Here is a 19,976-nt window from a genome sequence, read left to right as displayed (position 1 = left end):
ACTACTGTAAGTATCTCATATAACTAGAGTGAAACAGTATTTGTCTTTTTGTGACTGGCATATTTCACTTAGCATAATGTCCTCAAGATTAATCCATGTTGTGGCCTGTGTCAAAATTCCCTTCTTTTTTAAGGCTGAATAATATTCCATTTTATGTATATATCATCTTTTGCTTATTCAGTCATCTGTCTATGGACACTTGGATGACTTCTGCATTTTAGCTATTGTGAATAATGGTTCTATGAATATGGGTATACATATATCCCTGATATCCCAAATATCCCACAGAGACCCTGATTTCAATTCATTTGAATATGTACCCAAAAGTGGAATTGCTGGATCACATGGTAGTTCTATTTTGAACTTTTTGGGAAATGTCCATACTGTTTTTCACAGTGACTACAGTATTTTACATTCCAAACAATGCACGGGATTCCAATTTCCCAACATCCTTGCCAACATTTGTTATCTTCTGTTTTTTTGTTTTGTTTTGTTTTATAGTAGCCATCTTAATGGGTATGAGGAAGTATCTCATTGTGGTTTTGATTTGCATTTGCCTCATGATTAGTGATATCGAGCATTTTTTCATGTGCTTATTGGCTATTTGTATGTCTTTGGAGAAATGTTTAATAATATCTGAAGGCATTGTTTTTCATCTGTGGATTCAGTGCTGTGTTACTCGTGCCTGGAACTGTGCTGCCATGTACCAGACACTCAAGGATTATATGCTGACCAAATAAACAATTGAACCTTACTGGCCCGCTAAGCCACAGATAAAGCATTGAGGAAGGAAATTAGGTACGTAATTCAGAACTCATTAGTACAGTCAAGATAAATGATATATTCTATCAGTTTGTAAATATGAGCAAACCAGAGTTAGACATAGTGGCGATGTCAACTTAACATCACAGATTTTTAAACTTGAGCAGAAATTTGCTACCCTGGTGTTTTGTTTGCTCTGCACAGTATTGATTTTTTTTGAGAATTTTAATTTTTTAATTTATTTTATTATTAGTGGCTAAAAATATCTGGATACTTTTACAATTTTTTTTAAATAGAGATTTTATTTTTTCTTCTCCTGTTTATTTTTTAAGTCTTACTCTTCTTATACTCTTTCAGTGGTGTTATTTAACTTGTATCATATCAGCATACCAGTAATAATAATTATAATGATGATAATAAATAATTTATGGGGTTAAAAAGAAGACAAACCTAATTCTAGATAACAAATATATGTAGGCCAAGAGGGAGGATATCAGAGTTAAGTTTCTAAACTCCGTGTATTGTTTGGAGGGGGTTAAAATATTAACTATAGACTGTTAGTTATTATGAATGCAAGATATTGGGTTGGCCAAAAAGATCGTTCGGGTTTTTCCATAATGTCTTACGGAAAAACCCGAACGATCTTTTTGGCCAACCCAATATTATTTAAAAGATAATCAGTAAAGAGTAGACACAGAGTCTGTAATCTTCAGCCAGTAGAAGAAAAAATCAAATAAGAAAGCAAACCACAATTCCACTCCTAGGTATATACCCAAAATAGTTGAAAGCAGGGACTTGAGCAGATATTTGCATACCCATTTTTGCTGCACAGTTATTCAGAATATAGAAAAGATGGAAACAACTCAAATGTTCATCAGCAGGTGAATGGATAAGCAAATTATGGTATGTACATACAATAGAATATTATTCGGCCATAAAAAGGAATGAAGTTACAATACATGCTACAACATGGATGAATTTTGACAATTTTATGCTACATGAAATAAGCCAGACACAAAAGGACAAAGACTGCATGAGTGTACTTATGTGAAATATCAAGAATAGGCAAATTCATACAGACAGCAGTAGATTAAAGTTACCAGGGGCTGGGGGACGGGAAGAATAAGGGAATTATTGTTTAATTGTTACAGTTTGTTTGGGGTGATGAAAAAGTTATGGAAATAGTGGTGATAGTCACACAACATTGTGAATGTAACTAATGCCACTAAATTGTACACTTAAAAATGATTAAAATGGCAAATTTATGTTATTTGTATTTCACTGTAAAAATTATTTTTTAAATGAGAGCAAACCAACAATTTGCTCAAAGAAAGAATTAAAAAAACATAAAAAAGTACAGTAAAGAGAAAGAGCAAGATGATAGGAACAAGTCCAGGTAACAGTATCTGTAAATCATCTGAACTTATCAGCTAAAAGACAGAGGTTGTTAGATATAAAAATGCAAAATCCATTTGCATGTTTATAAGAAACACACCTGAAACATAGGGACTAAGAAAGGTTGAAAGTGAAGGAAAAGTAAAAGAATTAAAAGAATTTTAAAAAGACATACCAGGAAAATACTAACCAAAAGAAAGTTCAAGTTTCTGTAGTTATATTAAAGTAGACTTTAAGACAAAACATATTGTTATGGATAAGAGAGTCATAAAAATGATAAAAAGTTTATTTCAACAGGAAGTTCTAGTAATTCTAAATTGACAGAGCTCAATAAAATATCTAAAATACAATGTAAGATTTATAAATCCTCAAAATATATAGAACAAAATTGATAAAACTATATGAGAAGTGGACAAATGAAATATTCGAATGGAATATTTCAACACATGACTGTCAATTATTGATGGTCATGTAGACCAAATATATAATGAATATATGGAAGATGAATCACACATTTAACAGCTGTGAGTTAATAGATATGTATAGAACCATGTTTCTAGAACCACTGATGAAAGAATGCATATTATACTGGAGAATATGAGGAACATTAAAACAAACAAGTAAACAAACAAACAAACCTGAGTATGTGCTAGGCCATAAAACAAGCCTTAACAAATTTCAAAGATTAGGTATCATGTAATTCATATTTTCTGTCAGTAATGCAATCTGGTATACAATCAAAATAACAAAGATATTAAAAAATGCAAAACCTCACACTTTTGAACATTTAAAAATGTATTTTTAAATAACTCTAAGTCAAAAAGGAATAATAATGAAGATTAAAATATACTTAGAGCTCAATGATAATGAAGATACTAAGGATAAAACTTGAGGGATGGGCAAGAAAGGTATTTAGAGGGAAATTTATAGTAATAAATGCTTTTTTAAAGAAAAAGAATGTAGGTTGAAAATCAAGGAGGAAGACATACAGTTAGAAAAAAATGGAATAAAGAAAAAGAAAGCCAAAGAAAACAAAATATAAAAATAAAAGTAGAGATTAATGTAAACGAAAATAAAGATACAATGGAGAGGATAAACAAAGCACTAAATTTCGCATCTAAGTATATATCCTACAGAAATTCTTACACATTTGTATCAGACAAAAAAGATATAAAGGACAGAAATACATTACTAAAATTGAGATAAATGAAAATGGACATAAGTGAAAGTCACAAATAATCAAAATGGACACAAAAAGAAACAAAATCTGAATTGCATTATATCTTTTGAATAATTTGAATTTATAATTAAAAGCCTTCCCAAAAGGAAAACTCCAGTCTCAGATGGACTTACTAGTGAATTCTACCAAAAATTTAAGAAAGAATAATACCAGTCATACATAAAAGCTTGCAGAAATAAAAGAGAAAGGAACCCTTCCCAAGTCGTTTTATGAGACCAGAAATTCTCTGATAACAAAGATATTAAAAGATAAGACCATTATTCCTTAGGAACACAGAAAAGTTCTTAACAGAATATTAGCAAATCAAATTCATCATCTATAAATAGGATAACACACATGACCAAATTAGATTTACCCAGACATGCAAGATTGGTTTAGTATTCAACAATCAATTAATGTAATTCAAATGTAATTAAAGAATAATAAAAGGGAAAAAACATTATTATCTTCATAGGTACAGTAAAAGTACTTTTAAAAATTTAACACTAATGATTTAAAAGATCCTTGGGAGACTAGATATAGGACACTTCTTCAACCTGATAAAGGGAGTTTGAAGACCCTGCAACTAATACCATATTTATTAGTGAAATACTGGATACTTTTCCTGTAAGATTGGGAACATGCAAGAGTATGTGCTTTCACTACTTTTATTTAAGATTTTCCTGGAGATTATAGCTGTTGCAACAGGCAAGAAACCAAATAAAAGGTGTATAGATTGGAAAGAAAGAAGTAAAACTTTCTATTTGTAGAAGATGATAGTATATGTAAAAAACCCCAATGAAGCTGCAAAAAAACTACTAGAACTAGTAGTGAATTTAACCAGATGACGTAAGTTCAATATACAAAATTTTATTGAATTTTTTAATACTAGCAACAAATAATTGGGAAATGAAATTAAAAGAAACACATATTATTTTATAGCATAAAAATAAAATACCTAAAAATAAATTTAGCAAAATATATTGAATATCTGCATATAGAACATTACCATACATTGCTGAGGAAAATTAAAGATATAAACAAATGGGGAGGCACATAATTAGATTCATGGATTGGAGGAATCAATGCTATTAAAATTTCAAAATTCCCCCAGTTGTTTTATTGATTCAGCATAGTCCCAGTCAAAATTCCTGTAGCCTTTCTTTTATAGATATTGGCAAATTTATATGGAAATACAGAAGATCTAGACTTTCCAGTGTAATTTGAAAAATAAGAATCAAGTTAGAAAAGTTATGCTATCTAATTTCAAGATGTCATAAAGTTATAGGACTTAAGATAATGAATTTTGGCATAAGAGTAGACACACAGATGAATGGAATAGAATAGTGAGTCCAGAAAAAAATATATGTATATATACCACATTAATTGATTTTTGATAGAATTTCAAGGTCATTCAGTTGATTAAATGGTAATGTTTTCAACAAAGGATGTTGAGATAATTGGATATCCACATGGAATAAAATGACTCTCAGCACATATTTCACGCTTTACACAAAGATTATCTTGAAATGGATCATAGACCTAAATGTAAAAGCCAAAACTATAAAACTTAAGAGGAAAGTATGAGACAATATCTGTGACTTTGGAGTAGGCAATAGTTTTTGAGATAGTACAAACTGTAAAATCTTTAAAAAGGATAAATTAGATTTCATTGAAATTAAAACCTTTTATTCTTGGAAAGTCACCATTAAGGAAGTGAAAAGCATGACATAGACTGGGAGAAATTATTCTCAATATATATATACGAAAAAGGTACTTTTATCCTTGTTCTGGAATTTTTTTTTTTGGCATCCAGAATGCATAAAGCTCTGTGACAACTCAAAAATAGGAAGACAAACAACCCAATAATAAATGAGCAAGAGATTTGAACAGATACGTGGCAAAAAAATATACAAATGGTCAATAAACACATAAAAAGATGCTCAGCATTATTTATCAGAATAATGCACATCAAAACTATAGTGATATACCGCTACTGACCTCGTAGCATGCTTAAAAAATGAAAAAGGTTAACAGTATCAAGTGTAGGCAAAGATGTGGAGCATCTGTAACTTATACATTGCTGGAAGGAGTATAAAATGGTACACACACTTTGGAAAAGAGTTATGTAGTTTAAGTTAAACATGCAGTTATATTATCTAGCAATTCCATGCGTGGGTATTTACTTAAGATAAGTGAAATTATGTGTCAGCACAAAGCCTTAATCATGAGCTCATAGCAACTTTATTCATAATAGCACCAAACTGGAAACAACTCAAAGGTCCATCAAGAAGTGAGTGAATAAACAAACTGTAGTATAGCCATATGACAGAATACTGCTCCGTGATAAAGAGAAAGGAACACAACAACATGGAAGAATCTCAAAAATATTATTATGCAGCAAAGAAGCCAAAGAATAGTACATTTTGTGTGATTCTGTTTACTTAATATTCTAGAAAATGCAAAATGTAACCTACTGGGATAGAAAGCAGGTAAGTGGTTCCCTAGGGCTGGGAGTGAGATGGGGTTGACTACAAAGAGCCACAGTAACATTTTTGGGTGAGGAAATGTTCTGTATCTGGATTATGGTGGTAGTTACACATTGTGGTAGTTATAAATTGTCAAAATACTTCTAACAGCATACTTAAAATAAATGTAGTTTATCATATGTAAATTATACTTCAGTAAAGTTGATTAAAAAGATAGATGGCAAAGAAATCAATGTCTGATCGCCTCAGCTTAGTTTGCAGAACATGGCTGTTCTGCATGGCCAGTGGAGTGGGAACATGGCCTCTAATTTGGGTGCTACAGTCAGAAAGGCTTTGAAATTACTGGTGGAGCTGCTCCATTCCAGAAATTTCTCTGATTTCTTTGATTGCTCCTTTTGTTGACATCTGTTCTTTTTTTTTTTTAACGTCTTTATTGGAGTATAATTGCTTTACAATGGTGTGTTAGTTTCCGCTTTATAACAAAGTGAATCAGTTATACATATACATATATCCCCATATCTCTTCCCTCTTGCATCTCCCTCCCTCCCAACCCCCCATCCCACCCCTCTAGGTGGTCACAAAGCACCAAGTTGATCTCCCTGTGCTATGCGGCTGCTTCCCACTAGCTATCTGTTTTACATTTGGTAGTGTATATATGTCCATGCCACTCTCTCACTTCATCCCAGCTTACCCTTCCCCCTCCCCATATCCTCAAGTCCATTCTCTAGTAGGTCTGTGTCTTTATTCCCATCTTGCCCCCAGGTTTTTCATGACCACTTTTTTTTAGATTCCATATATATGTGTTAGCATACGGTATTTGTTTTTCTCTTTCTGACTTACTTCACTCTGTATGACAGACTCTAGGTCCATCCACCTCACTACGAATAACTCAATTTCGTTTCTTTTTATGGTTGAGTAATATTCCATTGTATATATGTGCCACATCTTCTTCATCCATTCATCTGTCGATGGACACTTAGGTTGCTTCCATGTCCTGGCTGTTGTAAATAGAGCTGCAATGAACATTGTGGAACATGACTCTTTTTGAATTATGGTTTTCTCAGGGTTTATGCCCAGTAGTGGGATTGCTGGGTCGTATGGTAGTTCTATTTTTAGTTTTTCGAGGAACCTCCATACTGTTCTCCATAGTGGCTGTATCAGATTACATTCCCACCAACAGGGCAAGAGGGTTCTCTTTTCTCCACACCCTCTCCAACATTTATTGTTTGTAGATTTTTTGACGATGGCCATTCTGACTGGTGTGAGATGATATCTCATTGTAGTTTTGCTTTGCATTTCTCTAATGATTAATGATGTTGAGCATTCTTTCATGTGTTTGTTGGCGCTCTGTATATCTTCTTTGGGGAAATGTCTGTTTAGGTCTTCTGCCCATTTTTGGATTGGGTTGTTTGTTTTTCTGATATTGAGCTGCATGAGCTGCTTGTAAATTTTGGAGATTAATCCTTTGTCAGTTGCTTCATTTGAAAATATTTTCTCCCATTCTGAGGGTTGTCTTTTTGTCTTGTTTATGGTTTCCTTTGCTGTGCAAAAGCTTTTAAGTTTCATTAGGTCCCGTTTATTTATTTGTGTTCTTATTTCCATTTCTCTGGGAGCTGGGTCAAAAAGGATCTTGCTGTGATGTATGTCATAGAGTGTTCTGCCTATGTTTTCCTCTAAGAGTTTGATAGTGTCTGGCCTTACATTTAGGTCTTTAATCCATTTTGAGTTTATTTTTGTGTAGGGTGTTAGGGAGTGTTCTAATTTCATCCTTTTACATGTAGCTGTCCAGTTTTCCCAGCACCACTTATTGAAGAGGCTGTCTTTTCTCCACTGTATATTCTTGCCTCCTTTATCAAAGATAAGGTGACCATATGTGTGTGGGTTTATCTCTGGGCTTTCTATCCTGTTCCATTGATCTGTATTTCTGTTTTTGTGCCAGTACCATACTATCTTGATTACTGTAGCTTTGTAGTATAGTCTGAAGTCAGGGAGCCTGATTCCTCCAGCTCCGTTTTTCTTTCTCAAAATTGCTTTGGGTATTCAGGGTCTTTTGTGTTTCCATACAAATTGTGAAATTTTTTTTCTAGTTCTGTGAAAAATGCCAGTGGTAGTTTGATAGGGCTTGCATTGAATCTGTAGATTGCTTTGGGTAGTACAGTCATTTTCACAATGTTGATTCTTCCAAGAACATGGTATATCTCTCCATCTGTTTGTATCATCTTTAATTTCTTTCATCAGTGTTTTATAATTTTCTGCATACAGGTCTTTTGTCTCCTTAGGTAGGTTTATTCCGAGATATTTTATTCTTTTTGTTGCAGTGTTAATGGGAGTGTTTTCTTAATTTCACTTTCAGATTTATCATCATTAGTGTATAGGAATGCAAGAAATTTCTGTGCATTAATTTTGTATCCTGCTACTTTACCAAATTCATTGATTAGCTCTAGTAGTTTTCTGGTAGCGTATTTAGGATTCTCTATGTATAGTATCATGTCATCTGCAAATAGTGACAGCTTTACTTCTTCTTTTCCGATTTGGATTCCTTTTATTTCTTTTTCTTCTCTGATTGCTGTGGCTAAAACTTCCAAAACTATGTTGAATTATAGTGGTGAGAGTGGGCAACCTTGTCTTGTTCCTGATCTTAGTGGAAATGGTTTCAGTTTTTCACCATTGAGGATGATGTTGGCTGTGGGTTTGCCATATATGGCCTTTATTATGTTGAGGAAGGTTCCCTCTATGCCTACTTTCTGGAGGGTTTTTATCATAAATGGGTGTTGAATTTTGTTGAAAGCATTTTCTGCATCTATTGAGATGATCATATGGTTTTTCTCCTTCTGTTTGTTAATATGGTGTATCACATTGGTTGATTTGTGTATATTGAAGAATCCTTGCATTCCTGGGATAAACCCCACTTGATCATGGTGTATGATCCTTTTAATGTGCTGTTGGATTCTGTTTGCTAGTATTTTGTTGAGGATTTTTGCATCTATGTTCATCAGTGATATTGGCCTGCAGTTTTCTTTCTTTGTGACATCTTTGTCTGGTTTTGGTGTCAGGGTGATGGTGGCCTCGTGGAATGAATTGGGAGTGTTCCTCCCTCTGCTATATTTTGGAATAGTTTGAGAAGGATAGGTGTTATCTGTTCTCTAAATGTTTGATAGAATTCGCCTGTGAAGCCATCTGGTCCTGGGCTTTTGTTTGTTGGAAGATTTTTAATCACAGTTTCAATTTCAGTGCTTGTGATTGGTCTGTTATATTCTGTATTTCTTCCTGGTTCAGTCTCAGCAGGTTCTGCATTTCTAAGAATTTGTGTTGACATCTGTCCTTGTTTCAGTGAATGTAGTAGCTCCCAAATTATCTGATGATATTAATTGGAGTTTTATAATAGTTCTCTCCAGCCTCTGATTTACCTCTATTTCCTCTGTGGCCATAAAGATAAGTAAAAGAATTAAAGCCCTAAATGTCAGCATTTTTTTTTTTTAACTTTTGGGTTTATTTATTAATTATTTATTTATTTATGGCTGTGTTGCGTCTTCGTTTCTGTGTGAGGGCTTTCTCTAGTTGCGGCAAGTGGGGGCCACTCTTCATCGCGGTGCGTGGGCCTCTCATTATCGTGGCCTCTCTTGTTGCGGAGCACAGGCTCCAGACGCGCAGGCTCAGTAATTGTGGCCACGGGCCTAGTTGCTCCGCGGCATGTGGGATCTTCCCAGACCAGGGCTCGAACCCGTGTCCCCCGCATTGGCAGGCAGAGTCTCAACCACTGCGCCACCAGGGAAGCCCAATGTCAGCATTTTTGTTTCCCTTTTTCTCCATTCTCCTGTTATTTCAGCCCGTGCCTTGAGATTAATGATGAAGGATCTCCATATCGTCTTAGATATTATACTGACTTGGAATATAGTAATTGTTTCTAGGATCAAATTATAAGCCAGATATAAAGTTCTAGAAAGAATAGAGGATACTAGAAAGCTAAAAAAGCAATTGTGCTATCACTGCATTATTAATTATTTTTTAGAATTAATCATGATTTTTTCATGTTTATTTGAGCTGTTCTGGTTCTGATTTTTTCTTTTATTCTCCATCATTTCACAAATTATTTCTTTCTAAAAAGGTCCTGCCAAAATTAATCGAGACTATTTTCTTCCATTTAAGTTTATTTACATTCTGTTAAACAGTTAACATTTTTAGTTTTCACATTTCATTTTAATTCTGCCGAGAATTACCAAGTGCCTGCTATTTGCTGTGCACTGATCCTGGAACTGGAAAAGTAAAAGTGATAACTCGACCTGTCCTCACAGTGAGAGACACATACAGAAGTAGTTTAATAACACGCAGTTCCCTGTCATAGCAGTACATTTAAAAGGCTGGGAGAACCAGTTGAAAGAACAATTGATTTCTGCTTTTTGAGAGAGTATTAGAGAGAGCAAGTGGCTATCAAAGGTTGAGTTATCTAGGGGTGAAAGAGAAGGAAGGGCCGCCTTCGTAGAGGGGAATGGTGTAAGCAAAGAATCAGGGTGTTTTTTTCTCCTATTGTCGAGGAAAGTTGAATCAAGGAAAAAGTTATTCCGACAGCCTTTCCATGATTTTTTCAAATTGCTTTCTAAATTTTCCCAGATATTTCATAAATATTTCACAAAATTAACCCCTCCAAACTGGCTGCACTACAGAACGAAGGCAAGAGGATTATATAGTCAGTGGGGTGGGCTTTCAGAGCCCCTGCAATAAACCCACGTGAATGTGTCACTCGTGTCAATGTCAGTCATCATGTACATCTTCACGCGAAAAAGATAGAACCTTGGATTTTGAACATCTAGACAGTAATCCAAAGCATTGTTGAAATCATAATAAAAGGAAACATTTTATCCTGTGGGGAAAAGGAAAGTGCACACAAGGTGAATGTTAATAGACACAGTATAAGTAACAAACCTGGTGTTGAATTTACTTTTTTTCTTCAGTATCCATGGACCTCTGTAATCCTCCTTCTCATAGAAGAAATTCAGGATCCTTTGTGAAGGAGGGTTTAGATTCAGAATGCTAATATATATTACTATAAGGGTAGTATACCATACTACTTAGTATAAGGGTAGCACAAGACTGGGCAGGCAGTTCCAGACCTGACCATATACCTAATAGGGCAAGCCACATCCTAATGGAGTGGCTTAGAATCACGACAGTTTATTATTTCTCAGCGTTGGTTTGAATTTAGGCCGGGCTCAGCTGCACTTTTCCTCTGCTTCTTGTGATCATCTTTAGCATCATTCATGTGGCTGAATTCAACTGGGAGCTCAACTAGAGTGGGAGGCCTTTTGTCTCTCAGGGCCGCTTTCCACATCATTCAGCTTGGACCTCCTTACCTCACAGTGGCTGAACAATAGTTTGGTTTATCTTTTCATCCAACCTTTGTTTTATCCCTTCAGGCATTCCCTCAACTGTAAAAGCATATATTTCACAAGACATGCTCATTCGTTAAGTTCTCTCTTGCCCCTCTGCTTCCCTTCTGCCCTTTGAAGTCCCTCCCATCCTATAATGCCCATCTCTACTACCACTTTTGTGATGAAAGCTGTATGTCATTTTTCTTTCCCACCTGCTTTATCCATACCCTCTGATGGCAGTGCACTGGCTCCTTCCGAGCTCTCACAGAATGCTGTCTGTCGTTCTGTCTTGTGTTTCGTTCAGCTGTTCAGTTGATCCGAGAAAAGATTGGCCCTGTCCATGAGTACTTACTCCATGGACCTACCTTTGTAAGGTCCTGAGGACTCTTCTCTTCGGACGTGTGTCCTATTTTAGATGTCTCGACTTTCATAAGAGAATGTCAGCTCTCTCCATTTTGACTGACCTATGAAACATGAAATTGAGCACTGTAAAATAATTCGTACTCCAAGTTCTTGACAGAGGTTATAACCTAGAAATCTCTGCTGCCCAGTACCTATCAAAAGCTCAGTTGTGAAAAGTAATATATGTGGAGAACTGCCTGAAGGATATGCAGTCCATCTGTTCTTTGGACACACTCAATTTTGTTCCTGGATTAACCAAACCAAGAGAGAGCTGCAGCCTGAAGTACTTTTGATTTAGTTCCCCAGAGAATTGCTTGTATGGAATTGCCCATGGCATTATGCCATTGGCTTTCATTTTGATGGACATTATGAGGAAAAGTCTGTTCAATTTTTGCCAATACATTGGAAAATCTGGATGAAATAAGTGATTTTCTAATAAAAATGTAAATTATCAAAATTGACTCAAGTGGAGTTAGGAGAACCCAAATAGACCAATGACCACGGAGGGAGTTGAAAAAGGTTGCCAAAGATTTATTCCCCTCCAGAGCTGAGCCCAGTTTTTTTGGGGGTGGTGTATATCTACTGTGTTTATTTGCCTAACTATTATGTTTCTCCCTACATTTTTATCTGTCTTCTTTTTCTTTTATCAGTCAGTACCACTTCTTCCTTTGGGGGGTGGCTCCTCTCCCACCTCAGTTGTATGATATTATGATAGTGGGATATTGCACTGATTCCTGGCCACAGAAGTAAACCAATCATGCTGAACCATATTAGTATATATCCTTGTATATAAGGATCCAAGATGGGCACGTGACCCCAGTAGAGTTAATCGAAGTCTCTTCTGGTAATTTTGTATTCACATCTGTGGGAAAAGTTCTCTTCTTCTTGGTTGCTCAATGGGAATGATGTAAGCCTATAACTACATGTGGTCGCAACAACTCCCTCCCGTATAAATTAAGCCCATCTGCAATGGAAGACAAGAAAGAGAGGGAGAGGGAGAGAAAGGGATCAGGAGCAGGGACATGGTGACACAGGACAGACAGACACACAGTCAGAAACTCTTTGACTGAGAGATGGAGCCTGAGAGAGACAGGCACACATGCAGACATAGAACTCAGACACAGACATGGAAATAAAGTAAAAGAGAAAGAGTCCAGCATCGTTTGAGTCCTTGGCGCTACTCCTGTCCTTCCTGTGTGTGGAGCAATACATCTTTCTTCCTTCCTTCCTTCCCTCCCTCCTTCCCTCCTCCCTCCCTCCCTCCCTCCCTCCCTCCCTCCCTCCCTCCCTCCCTTCCTTCCTTCCTTCCTTCCTTCCTTCCTTCCTTCCTTCCTTCCTTCCTTCCTTCCTTCCTTCCTTCCTTTTGCTAAAGCTAGTTTAATTTAGGAGTCTTTCAGTTGCGAGTGAAATAATTCTGATCAAAATGGTTTTATAGGTGAACTTAAAAAATTAATTAAGGCACAGATCATTCCTTTGTTCCTTTTACTCTTCCAAAGCATATGAAAACAGAACCCATAACATTTGTCTACCCGTTTTTTAAGGCTAGCATAACTGATATAAAAACTGAAAAATTATAGCACAAAAAGAAAATAATGAATATACATGAATATAGATGCATTTATCCTAAATGTGTCCCAGGAAACATTTATCTCCTAGTCCTCACAAGATGACTCTGTTTGGCCCTGCACCATTCAGTGCAGAACTCACCCTTTTCCTAGGCTTTCTCAAATCACATTATATCTGCCAGGATACTCAAGGTTTTGCTAGGGTAACAAAAAACCCCAAATCCTTAGTGGTTTAAAACAATGAAAGCTTATTTCTTGCTTATTCAACTGAGGGTCAGCTGGGGATTTCCTCACATAGGGATACAGACTTTCAGAATATCAACCATTTGGAAAATTATTTAATGACTGCTATCATTAAATTGCAGTCATTATCATTACCCAAGGAAATATGGGGAATCGTATTCTGGGCTCTTAACGTGTTGTTACAGAGATGATATGTATAATTTCTACTTAGATATCATTGGCCAAGGCAAGTCACATGTCTGCATCTAACTTTTAAAGGTTAAGAAGAATCCTAACTTCATCATGGAAGTAGAAAGGTCTGGAATATTTGCAAACAGTCCTAATAATTACCAGAGAACTCCTTCCTGGTCACCAATTACTGGCTTCACTCTCCTTTCCACATTCAAAATACAATTGTCCCCTCTCCAAAGGACACTACCCAAAATTTCTATAGTCTAACAAAACCAGACTTAAAGTCCAGGATCTCTGGGTGATGTGTGTTGGGCTGTTCATGAACAAGGAGGTGATGCCTAATAAATAGTCTCTATCAAGCCTGGATATGGCTTCTTTTGATCTGGAGACTTGTGAACTAAAATGTTATCTGCCCCTCACTCAATATGCACACGGGTTGGGTAACATGAAAAGAGCCCCTTTTCTGGAAGTGGGGATTATCCTTTGGTCGAGTCCTGACTTGGCTCCTTGAACATCTGTTATTATTCATTGCGCCAAGATTCTACCTCTAAGAGATTCTTCCTTCTCCACTATTCTCTTTGGTCATATCTGAAGTGGGAATCAGGGACTATATCCTTTATTGGGGCAGGCAGCGTTACTGGCCCACTTCCTGTTCAATAGAAGATTGGGACCTATGGTTGTCATAAGTCTAGAATCATTTTTTGTCCAGGTTGGTGGAATTTTGCAGTACAAATTGCTCAAAAACATTCATGACTACTTTCCTATTTGATTTCAGTCAGCTCCATGTACCAATAGGTGTAACCATAATTCTTTTCTGGACATAATTCCCATTTTGCTATATGTCTTTGTTTTCTCTACCTTGTTCCAAATGATTTCTCACTGTATAAAATAGATTTTCATCTTTTCGTGCTCAATGTTTTCTTCACCATCTACCTCCCATTCCTAAATCTAGTGCCAAATATTTTAATGGTTTTTTAAAATGCAGCAACACTCCACTATAAGCTATCAATTTCCTTATCAGTTAGAATAGACTGGATTATGTTGCAGTAATGATCTAAAAATTTTAGTGGCCCAAGACAACAAAGACTTATTTCCCACTCATACCGTGTCTGTCACAGGTTGACTATGGGTTCTGTTGTATATAGTTCTCATTCAGAGACACAGGCTGTCAGAGATTCCACTATCTGGAACATGGCCATGAGAGGGAAAAGGGAATATGGAAAACCACGCATGGGCACCAAAAACTTCTTTCTGGAAATGACCCATGTTACTTCCACTCACATTTATTGGTCAGTGCAAGCCGCAACTAATTTTAAGAGGCTAAGAAAACGAAACCCTACTACATGTCTGGAAGGACAAAGAAATAGAATATCTGTGAACCTGTCCAATAAATAACACACACACACACACACACACACACACATACACACCCTGCAACATTAATGATCTTTGTGGACTTTACTGAAAATTTGTGGAGACTAGAGGAAGAACTATATCCCATGATATTTACAGTCTTTCAGAAAACTCTCTATCTGAAATCTCTCTTCTTTCTCGTTCTCTTTCTATGGTGTCACTAACGTCTTATTTGTCTCTCCTTCATTCCTCATGCAGTACTCAGCCTCACAGGCTCTACTCTGTCCCTGTCATTTTTTCTGTTTAGGATGTAAAATTCCATACTCCTTTATTATGGAGGGCAAGTTCCATTATCCTTGTTATTTGCACATTCCCTCAAGGTCTTTCTTACATACTACCCCAAGAGACTTATGAAGCATTTCTTCTGAACAAATATAGTGCTTTCTCTAAGAATCCTGGTGAATGCAATTTTCTCCATCTTACTACATTAATAATATATTAGCAAGTCAAATCTAGCATTACCAAGTAGATCTTGTTCCAGAAATGAAAGCTGGTTTAATATCACTATATCTATTATTTCAATATCTTATATTAATAGATTAAAAGAGAATATCTATACAGTCATCTGGGTCTGCTCTGTCCAACATGGTAGACACTAGCCACATGTAGCTATTCCAGTAGAAATTTGAATAAATGAAGTTAAATTATTTTTTAAAATTTGGTTCCTTATTCCCACTAGCCATATTTCAAGTGCTCAATAGCCACATATGCCTCGTGGTTATGGAATTAACACAGATATGAACATTTCCATCATTGTGGAAAGTTCTATTGGACAGTGCTGATCTAAATAGAGTCATTTGATAAAAGTAAGAATTTGAAAAAGAATAGATACATGTAAGCATATAACTGAATCACTTTGCTGTACACCTGAAACTGACACAACATTGTTAATCAACTATGCTCCAATATAAAATAAAAATTAAAAAAATTTTTTTGTAAATCAGTTTGAAGGAAATTTTATTAGGTTGAGAAGCAGTATATATAAGAAGCCAATGGCAAATATTATACTAAGTAGTATTTCTATTATGTTCAGGTAAAAGGGTGATCATCAGTATTACAATTGTATCTGTTAGGATTAGGTTTGTTTTTATTTCTCTCTCTTCTTCTTTTCAAGAAAACTGGAGAAAGGCAGTTAAGGGTGGTAAAGTAGGCCTACTTCATGGCCTCTTCAGGTACCCAGATTCATTCTATCACTCCTGGGGTGTGGTCTTCATTCTCATATTTTAAGATGATAACGCAAGTTCCAGATCTCATATCTGTATTTAAGGCAGAAGGATGGAGGAAAGGACAATGGGTAAAGAAGAAGGGAGACCACTGTGGTGTCTGCTGTGGCTTATGGAAGTTGCCACATGATACTTCTGCTGACATTGGTCAGTCATTGGTCACATGGCTTCACTTTGTTGTAAGGGATGCTGGAAACTGTAGCCTTTATTCTGAGTAGCCTTTTGCTCTTCTGAAAACTAGGGTTTCCTATGGATGAAGAAGAGAATAGACGCTGGCGGAAAACTAATACTTTCTGCCTTAACACCTTATTTAATATTGTTCTAGAAGATCTTTTTTTTTTAAATAAATTTATTTATTTATTTTTGGCTGTTGTTGGGTCTTCGTTGCTGCACACAGGCTTACTCTAGTTGTGGCGAGTGGGGGCTGCTCTTTGTTGCGGTGCGTGGGCTTATTGCAGTGGTTTCTCTTGTTGCGGAATGAGGGCTTCAGTAGTTGTGGCACGTGGGCTCAGTAGTTGTGGCTCATGGGCTCAAGAGCACAGGCTCAGTAGTTGTGACGCACGGGCTTAGTTACTCCGCGGCATGTGGGATCTTTCTGGACCAGGGCTCGAATGTGTGTCCCCTGCATTGGCAGGTGGATTCTTAACCACTGCACCACCAGGGAAGTCCCCTGTTCTAGAAGTTTTAATCAAAGCAATAACATGGGAAAACAGAGAAGTACAAATATTGCAAAGAAATGGACACAATTATTTTTATCTTTAGAAGCTATAGTTAAATGCCTCAAAATTCAGTTGAATCAACTGAGAATCTTTTAGAACTGAACATGAAAATTCAGTACGACGTGGGAAATACACAAAAAATCAAGAGCTTTCTGATTGATCTTTTAACCTGTAAGAGACGGGAAATATAATGGAAAAAATGTGGAAAAATATAATGCCTATGGATAAATTTAGCAAGAAATATGTGAAACTTATATGAAGAAAACCACAACATTGTATTGAAGAGCACAAAAAGAGATCCAGGTCAATGAAGAATCTCGGCATGTTCCTGGATGAGGTGACTCAGTGTTATAAAGACATCAGTTCTCCCCAAATTTGTAAATTTCATACAGTTCTATTGAAAAAATATTTTTAAACTAACTTGTCATTAGTTGGAATGATGAAATTTACATTAAAGATTGACTGAGATTAGCAAGAAAACAGAAAAAGAACAATGAGGGGGCTGGTTCACTAAGAGATGCCAAGATATACAGTAAAGCTACAATAATTAAAAGTATGATACCAGCTGAGGGATTGATAATGGGCCAGAGTAGAGTTCAGGATGAGGTACATGTAGCGGATGAGAGCAGTGTAGTGTGTGAACTTGGGCAAATTCTTTAACTCTCTGTATTTCAAATTTCTCATCTATAAAAGGGGATAAAATGGTTCATACTGCATAGAGTTGCTGTAAGGGTATTATATGTAAAGTATTTTTTTAAAAATAAATTTATTTATTTATATTTGGCTGCATTAGGTCTTCATTGCTGCACGTGGGCCTTCTTTAGTTGCGTTGAGCAGGGGCTCCTCTTCGCTGTGGCGTGCAGGCTTCTCATTGCGGTGCTTCTCTTGTTGCGGAGCATGGGCTCCAGTAGTTGTGACACGTGGGCTCTAGAGCGCAGGCTCAGTAGTTGTGGCGCAAGGGCTTAGTTGCCCTGCGGCATGTGGGATCTTCGCGGACCAGGGCTCGAACCCGTGTCCCCTGCATTGGCAGGCGGATTCTTAACCACTGCACCACTAGGGAAGCCCCTATGTAAAGTATTTAAAACACTGCTTGGCCTGTTGTGAACACTGTGAAAGTATAAACTATTATTAATGCCAGAATTTAATATATGACAAAAGTGCCATTAACATCCACGGGGAAAGAATGTATTATTTAATGCATGGTGTTGGAGTAATTGGCTTACATTTCGAAAGAAAGAAAGAAGAAAGGAAGGAAGGAAGAAAGATAATTAGAAGTCTAGCTCACATTCATTTTAATGTAAATAGTATAGATTAAATATTTAATTATAAAAATCCCCATAAGTGTATTAGAAAAAATGAGGAAGAATTTCAAAAGTATTCTTGGAGTGTGGACCGTCTTTTTTCTTATTTTTAGTGTGATACCAATGCAATAAGCCATACAAGAAAACACTGTTGGATTTTACTGCCAATCTGTTAATAAAAGGACTTGAGATAAAGTGGTGGGTGGGTGGTGGTAGTGTGAGAGACGGTAGTTGGGCAGGCGAGAGATGGTGGATCAGAAAAAGTTTATTTAAATATGGTAAAAACTTTCATGTCTCATTTCTTTTGTAAACTGTGCTACATATATAGTTCAGATTTCTGTTTTGAAGTTCTGCCCTTTGGTAGCAGAAAATGTCAATGAGCTTTTACTTTTTAATTTCAGGAATATTTTAAAGCAAGTCTGTTTTAAATTATTGCTTTTACTTTGAACCATGTATTCAATAGATGCTTATAGTTTTAAAAATTAGATGATAATGATGGGGAAAACATAACGATTTTAAATCAAATGTATAAGATAGCAATATTAGAGCAGTTTGGCTGTTCCAGATTCTAAATTGGAAGTGGGTTGTTTTGGTGAAAGGAAGAAAGCAGTATTTTTTAATATCTTGATTGTTTTTTATAATGTACATTTAATCTGGTGGAAATAACCATTGCAACAGTCCTTTTTTAAGCTTTATAGAAAATTATTTATTTAGAAAGTTACATAAACGTAAAAAATTAAAGCAAAAAGGGCAGAGCTCGATATTGCATTGAATATACACTATTATGAGGAAGAGAGCTATAAAAATGTAGAATTCTAGAGGGTATAGTTTTTATGCAAAAATTGATGTAGCAGATTGAAAATTTAGTTGGCAAATAGCTACTGACTTTTTAATTTAGAGACATTAAGATTTATTGAGCCAATTTGGCTGCTACCCAGGCTGTGCAACATTCAAAGCTCTGAGTTAAAACTCTTTAAGATGTAAGTGTGATAACATACAATACACAATGATCTTTACAGAAAAGTCTGATTACTTGGGTTCCCCTACCTCCTGCCCAAATGCTCAAGAGTTTGAATCCCATGTGGACCATTAATGGACTTCTATATTTCCTTAAAAATGCTCTCTGAGAGTTATTAGAACATCAAAGTGACTGTAGCTACTAATAGGTATTTTCTTTAACTCCATGAAAGAAACTTTTTTTTTTTTTTTTAACTAAAAGTTACGAGCCAGACAGTCATGTATATTTGATATCCTTCAATTTGTGAAAGGACACAAACAAGCCCAGGTTTTCTTCCCCCAGGATGATAGTAGAGCTCTTCACCCAGTTGGGTACCCCGTGTGTCTAATTAGAACTGTTAATTTATTAATGCCTTAAAAGCATTGTTTTCCCCACCCCACCCTGACAAATAGACACTCACTGGCGATGCAGTCATCTTACTCATCGCTCTGTCTCATTCCTCTTCCAAATAAAGAGAAGTTTCCTAGCATGGGTCACATCATGGTAAACGCTGTGGCAGCTGCTACTTTACATGTCGGGAGAAGTTTCCATTTCTTCAACATTTCAGATCTGCTTTCCAGGCTTGACATCCCTAAACTGGCATGTAGGTGTTTATTTGGAGGCTTGTGTGTGTTGTGGTCGTCTCTACTTTTTCAAGGAAATGGGAGATCGATGGATATGAACTTTTCTCCTCTAACCCCCATCTCTAAC

The 19,976-nt window shown here is 36.1% G+C and overlaps 1 protein-coding gene across 3 annotated transcripts in view; it reads left to right on the top strand.

Annotated features, from left to right (window-relative positions):
• Window positions 1–19,976, top strand: part of LOC309640417 (uncharacterized protein) — a 255,955-nt gene that overhangs the window by 12,465 nt on the left and 223,514 nt on the right. The window lies entirely within an intron of this gene.

The sequence above is a fragment of the Balaenoptera physalus genome (assembly GCF_965194825.1).
Source record: "Balaenoptera physalus genome assembly, chromosome: 13".
In the NCBI taxonomy this organism is placed as follows: domain Eukaryota; kingdom Metazoa; phylum Chordata; class Mammalia; order Artiodactyla; family Balaenopteridae; genus Balaenoptera; species Balaenoptera physalus.
This window is presented reverse-complemented; position numbering and strand designations above follow the sequence as displayed.